This window comes from Chrysemys picta, unplaced genomic scaffold, assembly GCF_011386835.1.
Source record: "Chrysemys picta bellii isolate R12L10 unplaced genomic scaffold, ASM1138683v2 scaf203, whole genome shotgun sequence".
Taxonomy (NCBI): Eukaryota; Metazoa; Chordata; order Testudines; family Emydidae; genus Chrysemys; species Chrysemys picta.
In genome coordinates, this window is record NW_027052910.1 from 50,884 (window position 1) to 60,097 (window position 9,214).

Sequence of the window (9,214 nt, forward strand, 5' to 3'; positions counted from 1 at the left end):
CTTTTTGTGCTAAAAATAGCGTCCGGGGGGAATTTGTAAATCACTCAAAATGTCCGGGATTTCCCCGCCCCCTCTCCCCCCCCGGCAGAGCAGAGCGAGCGGCTGGGAGGGCTGCAGGAAAGTCACGGGCTGGACTCCGGAGCAGCTGTAGAAGAGCTCCTCCTCCTCCCTCCCTCCCTGCATTCTGAGCCGGCAGCTCCTCCCCGGCAGCCCCGCGCCCGGCTCCAGCAGCACTGTGCAGGGCCAGGGACCGTGTTGTGTGTTGTGCTGGGGAGCGCAGCCACATCTCCGGCTCGCGCAGAGCCCAACACCCTGTTCTGAGCAGCAGGGTAAGGGGGCCAGGGGGGCAGGAGAAGGGGCAGGGAGGTTCTGGAGGGGGCAGTCAAGAAACGGGGGGGGGGTCGGGAGTTCGGGGGGGGCTTTTTGGGGGGAGTGGAGAAAGTTTTGGGCAGTCAGGGTACAGGTAGGGGGTAGGGTCCTGGGGGGCAGTTGGGGGGGGGTCTTAGGAAGGAGCAGTTAGGGGATAAGGAACAGGGAGGCTTAGGTAGGAGGTGGGGTTCTGGAGGGCAGTTAGGAGCAGGGGTCCCAGGAGGGGGCAGTCAGGGGACAAGGAGCGGGAGGGGTGGGGGGTTGGGAGTTCTGGGGGGGAGCTGTCAGGGAGCAGGAGTGGGGAGAGGGATCGGAGCAGTCAGGGGACAGGGAGCAGAGGGGTTTAGATGGGTTGGGAGTTCTGGGGGGGGGCTGTCAGGGGGTGGGGAGTGGTTGGATGGGGCGTGGGAGTCCCAGGGGTCTGTCTGGGGGTGGGGGTGTGGATAAGGGTTGGGGCAGTCAGGGGACAAGAGGCAGGGAGGCTTAGATAGGGGGTGGAGTCCTGGGGGGCAGTTAGGGGCAGGGGTCCCAGGAGGGGGCAGTCAGGGGACAAGGAACGGGGGGAGGGTTGAGGGTTCTGGGGGGTGGGAGGTGGGAGGGGCAGGGGCGGGGCTCCTCCCGTCCTCTGTTTTGCTTGCTGAAATATGGTAACCCTAGCTAAGCAGAACTCAAGTTTTACTATATAGTCTGCAGTCAATCAGGAAGTAGGGGGGAATGGGAACAGAGACTGTGGGTGGGGGAATTGGGATCATGTTTTGCTAAGGGCAGGAATGGGAACAGGGAATGGGAACAGGAACAGGGACACAGGCAAGGCTCTGTGGTGTCAGAGCTGGGAAGGGGGATACTAGGGTACGTCTTCACTACGCGCCGTATCGGCGGGTAGCAATCGATTTATCTGGGATCGATATATCGATCCCCGAACGTGCACACCGTCGACTCCGGAACTCCACCAGAGTGAGCGGCGGTAGTGCAGTTGACGGGGGAGCGACGGCCACCGATCCCGTGCTGTCTGGACCCCAGGTAATTCGATCCAAGATACTTCGACTTCAGCTATGCTATTCACGTAGCTGAAGTTGCGTATCTTGGATTGAGAAGGAAACTGGAATCATGCTTCCTGGAAGTTCATCGAATTGTTTGCACCTTCGGACTTTGGGTATTGTTACTCTCTGTTCATGCGAGAAGGACCAGGGAAGTGAGAGGGTGAAGGAATAAGCCCCCTAACAATGTTCCCTCAGTTATTGCCAGGCATGAATGTACATTAGCCTACTCAGTTTTGAATTACACAGAGCATCAGCATCCCTCCCTCCCCCTTTTCCAGTACGATGTCCATCATTCACTTGGTGAGGAAAGCTTCCTTGTCCATCGTGATTACCCCGCATTGCCTCCCCGTAACTCACATTTCCAGGTGTGTGGGGAACCATGTTTGGCCTGCTGGGTGCACAGCTCGGCCCCAGTTACATTTGTCTGCCTATTGACTGATCTTCCTTCAGTGGCTCCCGAAGGCCTCTCGATGAAGTGTCAGACAAATGTCTGCTCTATTTCTATCAGTGTCATAGCTTTCAACAACACTGAATCCGATAAGATACAATGTCTTGGCAGATGGTATCCAAGCCATCAGAGTGTTCTTCTCCTTAAAGTATTGAGTCAGGGTAAATGGTGATTCTGAATTGCTTTATATGGCGTATTCTGTATTATTGATTCTATCTAAATAATCTTCATTCCTGGGGAGTGAAGATTCTTGGTAATCAGAATGCAGGTCAAGATAAAACCCATACAGTTTATCTGATTTTTATTTATCTTGCCTCTTGTTAGGTGTTGAGGTTGGGGGTTCTGTCGAAAGCAGCTGTGTGTGTTACATACTGTGAGAATGTTCTTGACTTGTAATATTTATAACATACCCATACGTGTTCATATTAGGGGTCAGGAATGTACCAGCTGGGGGAAGGATAGGATTGGAAATTTAGTTGAAATTTCAGATATTTAGTGGTTTGGTTTGGTTTAATATTTATATAACACATTCGTCTAGTGTGTGTTTTTTCTAATATTAAACCTGACACAAAGTTAACAGAGTTGTCAGTTTGAGATGCTTTGAAGGGAAGGATTTTCATGGGAACAAGGGACACTTCGGTACCCAACTCCCACTATTTAAATTTGAGAAGGCTCTGAATAGAGATTGACTGAAACATATTTTTAAGGACTTTATTTGAGTGTTAGAGTAGAAGCTCCCAGGTTATTTACTGTCTATTCATTTCTGCTTGTTTGTTTGTACCGCGATCCTGCCCAAATTTTGTAAATCTCATTAATTCCTAATATAGACTGAAAGTGCATACTATTCAGAGTGTCTATGTTCAGGGGAGTTCTCATCGCTCACTTTCTCCTTGTTTCAGGGAGGAGCAGAGCCACAAGACACCAAGGTAAGTTCAGGGCCGCCCAGAGGATTCAGGGGGCCTGGGGCAAAGCAATTTTGGGGGCCCCTTCCATAAAAAAAAGTTGCAATACTATAGAATACTATATTCTCGTGGGGACCCCTGTGGCCATGGGGCAAATTGCCCCATTTGCCTCCCCCCACCCCCCGGGTGGCCCTGGGAAAAATAAACATTTAAAAACCTTCCACATCTCAGCACAAACTCAGTTTTGAGAAAACTTCTTTTCAAGTCACCTTTACAAGGTATCACTGGTTCTCAGCATCAGCTAGTGCTAAAAGGCACTAAAAGGGTTGGGAAAATATTTTCCGTCAAAACTTTTTTTGGATCGAAAACTTAGGGGTTTTTAAAAAGCAGAAAAAATCACGGACAATGTCTGCTTTCCTTCAAAATTTGTTGTGGTTTTTTTTTAATTGAAAAGCTGAAATTAGTCTGCCAAAACCTGAACATGGTTTGGGGTTTCAGAAATGTGTGGCCAAATATTTGCTGCTTGCTGTGTTTGATTGTTTAAAGAAACAATAAAAAATTCTGCTTAAAAAAAATCTAAAACTTTTGAACCACCTCAGCTTGTGACCAAACGCCTGAGCCCATCCAGTCAGAGATTCTTCCAGGTTTCTGATACTCTGCTGGCTTCCTTGACTCATATCTGTCTCCAGAACTTTGGGTTCATTTAGATTAGAACATAAGAAAGGCCGTACTGGGTCAGACCAAAGGTCCGTCCAGCCCAGTATCCTGTCTACCGACAGTGGCCAATGCCAAGTGCCCCAGAGGAAGTGAACCTAACACGTAATGATCAAGTGATCTCTCTCCTGCCATCCATCTCCACCCTCTGACAAACAGAGGCTAGGGACACCATTTGAGAAGTGAAAGGGATGGTAGCCCTAAGGGAAAAAAAACAGCTTGACTCATTGTGTTAAATAGCTGTCTGCAAGCCTCCAACTGCTGAATGAGCTTTAGGGTAGGGAAGGCTGTGCCTCCCCAAACAGCCTGGCCCTGCCCCCTATCTGACCCCCACCCACTTCCTGCCCCCCAACTGCCCCCTCAGAATCCCTGACCTATCCTTCTCCTTGTCCCCCCAACGCCCTCCCCAACCAGATGGATCAGACTGAGTAGGTTCCAAAACCTCTTGGAGGCTCTTACCTTGTAAACTGGGACGTCTGTTTTCTAGTAAAATCAGTAAAAGGAAAGGAGAAAACTCGAAAGAGGCTCCTGCTCGCACTCAAATACGTGAACCCTAATATTCTCTTAGGCCTCAAAGAGAGACCTCGAGAAGGAGACTTGCTGAAGCAAAGCCACAGGGGTCTCTGAGGTTTCCCTGGTCCTGCGCGCCTGTCCTGCCTGGCTGATGTCAGCATCTCTCTCTGAGGTCACCACCTCCCTAACACCTTTGACCAATAGGCTGAGGTCCTGCAAAAGGCCTTTGTGATGTCACTGCCACACCCACCCATCCCGTGAAGTGCTAATCACCTGCTGCTGAACAGACACTTTGAAGGTTTGAGCTACTCTCTACAGATCACCCCACTCAATGCGTCTTCATTCTAGGAAGCAAGCCGGCTAGACGGTAAAACATCAGAGGCTGCTCTCAATGCTACACTCAGTGTTTCCAAAATTAGTAGACTTTATGGCCAGAAGAGACCTTTAGAGCATCGCATCTAACCCCCTGCATATCATGGGCTTCCTGTATAGTACAATAGTTACTTTTTGGGCACACACATTCCAGAAAGGCATCTAGTCTTCAATCAATGACATCAAGAGATGGAGAATCCACCACTTTCCCATTTAGTGAGTGCCAGGGGGCTCCATTTCCACTTCCACTAGCTCCCCATTTACAGTGAGCCAGAGCAGTACCTGCAGCAGGGAGCGGGAGTTGCTGATGGCCCCGCAACCCAGTGAAGTGGGTTGCGGGGAAGTTGAGATCTTGCCCCAAGTCATCCCAGACACTAATGCCAAGCCACAGGATGGCAGCATCTAGTGTCAGTGGAGTCCGAACACTATTTCAACCCCACAGTTTTCGATGAACTTCCCACAAGGGGAGGTGATGAGCACCCCCAGCAACACACACACACACACCACTCCTGGTGGTGGGAGGGGAACAGGAGAAAGGACAAAAGAAGTAAGAGATGAAGAGAAAGGAAGGAGGGATGGAGGAAAAGGTAAAACAAAAAGGACAAACCCTAATGTCCCCAGTGATTCTACGGCACAAAATCCAAGGGATGGAATAAAATTCTGCCATCTTAAACTACTGTTTTCCATGCCTAGAATTCAGCTGGCACCACGTGGATCAGACTGAGCAGCTGCCAAAACCTCTTGGAGGCTCTTACCTTCTAAACAGGGACGTCTGTTTTCTAGTAAAATCAGTAAAAGGAAAGGAGAAAACTCGAAAGAGGCTCCTGCACGCACTCACGTACGTGAACCCTAATACTCTCTCAGTCCTCAAAGAAAGACCTCGAGAAGGAGACTTGCTGAAGCAAAGCCACCGGGTCTCTGAGGTTTCCCTGGCCCTGTGCTCCTGTCCTGCCAGGCTGATGTCAGCATCTCTCTCTGAGGTCACCACCTCCCTAACACATTTGACCAATAAGCTGACATCCTGCAAAAGGCCTTTGTGATGTCACTGCCACACCCAACCAAACCCTGAAGTGCTAATGTCCTGCTGCTGGCCTGACACTTTGAAGGTTTGAGGTTGTCATAACTATAAAGGGAAGGGTAACAGCTGTCCTGTGTACAGTACTATAAAATCCTCCTGGCCAGAGACTCCAAAATCCTTTTCCCTGTAAAGGGTTAAGAAGCTCAGGTAACCTGGCTGGCATCTGACCTAAAGGACCAATAAGGGGACAAGATACTTTCAAATCTTGGGGAGGGGAAGGCTTTTGTTTGTGTTCTTTGTTTGTGTGGGTGTTCGCCCTCGGGACTGAGAGGGACCAGACATCAATCCAGGTTCTCCACATCTTTCTAAACAAGTCTCTCCTATTTCAAACAAGGCGTGTTAGTTTTCCTTTGTTTTCTCAACTTGTAAATGTACCTTTTCCTAGAGTGTTTATCTTTGTTTGCTGTACTTTGAACCTAAGACTAGAGGGGAGTCCTCTGAGCTCTTTAAGTTTGATTACCCTGTAAGGTTAATTTCCATACTGATTTTACAGAGATGATTTTTACCTTTTTCTTTAATTAAAAGCCTTATTTTTAAGAACCTGATTGATTTTTCCTTGTTTTAAGATCCAAGGAGTTTGAATCTTGATTCACCAGGAGTTGGTGGGAGGAAGGAGGGGAATGGTTAATTTCTCCTTCTTTTAGATCCAAGGGGGTTGGATCTGTATTCACCAGAAGTTGGTGGGAGGAAGGAGGGGGGATGGTTTATTTCTCCTTGTTTTAAGATCCAAGGGGTTTGGATCTGTATTCACCAGGGAATTGGTGAAAGGTTTCTCAAGGCTACCCAGGGGAGGAAATTAGCCTTGGGATGGTGGTTAAGCTTAGAAGTTTTCATGCAGGCCCCTACATTTGTACCCTAAACTTCAAAGTGGGGATACAGCCTTGACACAGGTACTCTCTGTGGATCACCCCACTCAATGCGTCTTCATTCTAGGAAGCAAGCCGGCTAGACAGTAAAACATCAGACGCTGCTCCCAATACTACACTCAGTGTTTCCAAAATTAGTAGACTTTATGGCCACAAGAGACCTTTACAGCATCTCATCTAAGCCCCTGCATATCATAGGCCTCCTGTATAGTACAATAGTTACTTTTTGGGCACACACATTCCAGAAAGGCATCTAGTCTTCATTCAATGACATCAAGAGATGGAGAATCCACCACTTTCCCTTTTAGTGAGTGCCAGGGGGCTCCATTTCCCCTTCCACTAGCTCGCCATTTACAGGGAGACAGAGCAGTACCTGCAGCAGGGAGCGGGAGTTGCTGAAGGCCTCAGAGGCGCAGCCCCTGCAGTGTCTCAGGCACCTGGCGCAAGTGGCGGATGATGCGGGTGCATCACTTTGGCCGTGACGTCCTCCTCCTGCAAAGGAACGAGAACCTGTCAGAGACTCAAACGCCCCGAGGAATCAGGGGGAATTAAGGGCACCTGGAACCAGCAGTATTTAAACTGACTACCTGCCCACCACTGAGGGATGAATTCACCTCCTGAACCCCAGAATGGAGTCTTCTTGTCCTTTCTAGTAACCTCCAGTGCCAACCCACCACCTTGTAGGGTGAGCTCCTGCTACCTCCCCCTCAGTACCCTTGACAGCTGTTCTACCTCCAAACCACAGCTCAAGTTATCAGAACCCTCTTCTCCACCCCAACCCAGGTTGCGCAGGGAGGCGGCCCTAGCAGGGGGGGCAGGAGGGATTCTGCCAGCAGTGAAGTGGGTTGCGGGGAAGTTGAGATCTTGCCCCAAGTTATCCCAGACACTAATGCTAAGCCACAGGATGGCAGCATCTAGTGTCAGTGGAGTCCAAGCACTATTTGAACCCGACAGTTTTGGATCAATTTCCCACAAGGGGAGGTGAAGAGCACCCCCAGCAACACACACACCACTCCTGGTGGTGGGAGGGGAACAAGAGAAAGGACAAAAGAAGTAAGAGATGAAGAGAAAGGAAGGAGGGATGGAGGAAAATGTAAAATGAAACGGACAAACCCTAGTGTCCCCAGTGATTCTACGGGACAAAATTCCAGGGAGGGAATAAAATTCTGCCACCTTAAACTACTGTTTTCCATGCCGAGAATTCAGCTGGCACCAGATGGATCAGACTGAGCAGGTTCCAAAACCTCTTGGAGGCTCTTACCTTCTAATTTTCAAGTAAAATCAGTAAAAGGAAAGGAGAAAACTCGAAAGAGGCTCCTGCTCGCACTCACATACGTCAACCCTAACACTCTCTCAGTCCTCAAAAAGAAACTTCGAGAAGGAGACTTGCTGAAGCAAAGCCACAGGGGTCTCTGAGGTTTCCCTGGTCGTAAGCCCCTGTCCTCCCTGGCTGAAGACAGCATCTCTTTCTGAGGTCACCACCTCCCTAACACCTTTGACCAGTACGCTGAGGTCCTTGAAAAAGCCTTTGTGATATCACTGCCACACCCAACCAAACCCTAAAGTGCTCATGTCCTGCTGCTGGCCTGACACTTTGAAGGTTTGAGCTACGCTCTCTGGATCACACCACAAAATTCGTCTTCATTCTAGGAAGCAAGCTAGCTAGACAGTAAAACATCAGAGGCTGCTCCCAATACTACACTCAGTGTTTCCAAAAGTAGGAGACTTTCTGGCCAGAAGAGACCTTTACAGCATCTCATCTAACCCCCTCCATATCATAGGCTTCCAGTATAGTACAATAGTTACTTTTTGGGCACACACGTTCCAGAAAGGCATCTAGTCTTCAATCAATGACACCAAGAGTTGGAGAATCCACCACTTTCCCTTTTAGTGAGTGCCAGGGGGCTCCATTTCCCCTTCCACTACCTCCCCATTTACAGTGAGCCAGAGCAGTACCTGCAGCAGGGAGAGGGAGTTGCTAAGGCCTCAGAGGAACAGCCCCTGAAGTGTCTCAGGCACATGGCGTAAGTGCCGGATGATGCGGAGCTGGTGCATCCCTTTGGCCGAGACGTCCTCCTCCTGCAAGGGAAGAGGAACCTGTCAGAGACTCAAATGCCCCGAGGAATCAGGGGCAATTAAGGACACCTGGAACCAGCAGTATTTACACCCAGCACCTGCCCACCACTGAGGGAGGAATTCACCTCCTGAACCCCAGAATGGAGTCGTCTTCTCCTTTCTAGTAATTTCCAGTGCCAACCCCCGTCCTTGTAGGGTGAGCTCCTGCTACCTCCCCCTCAGTGCCCTTGACAGCTGTTCCACCTCCAAACCACAGCTCAAGTTATCAGAACCCTCTTCTCCACCCTGACCCAGGTTGGGCAGGGAGGCGGCTCTAGCAGGGGGGGCAGGTGGGATTCTGGCAGCAGTGAAGTGGGTTGCGGGGAGGTTGAGATCTTGCCCCAAGTCATCCCAGACACTAATGCTAAACCACACGATGGCAGCATCTAGTGTCAGTGGAGTCCAAGCACTATTTCAACCATACAGTTTTGGATCAACTCCCAACAAGGGGAGGTGAAGAGCACCCCCAGCAACACACACACACACACACACACACACATATACCACTCCTGGTGGTGGGAGGGGAACAAGAGAAAGGACAAAAGAAGTAAGAGATAAAGAGAAAGGAAGGAGGGATGGAGGAAAAGGTAAAACGAAAAGGACAAACCCTAATGTCCCCAGTGATTCTACCAGACAAAATCACAGGGAGGGATTAAAATTCTGCCACCTTGAACTAGTGTTTTCCATGCCTAGAATTCAGCTGGCACCAGATGGATCAGACTGAGCAGGTTCGAAAACCTCTAGGAGGCTCTTACTTTCTAAACAGGGATGTCTGTTTTCTAGTAAAATCAGTAAAA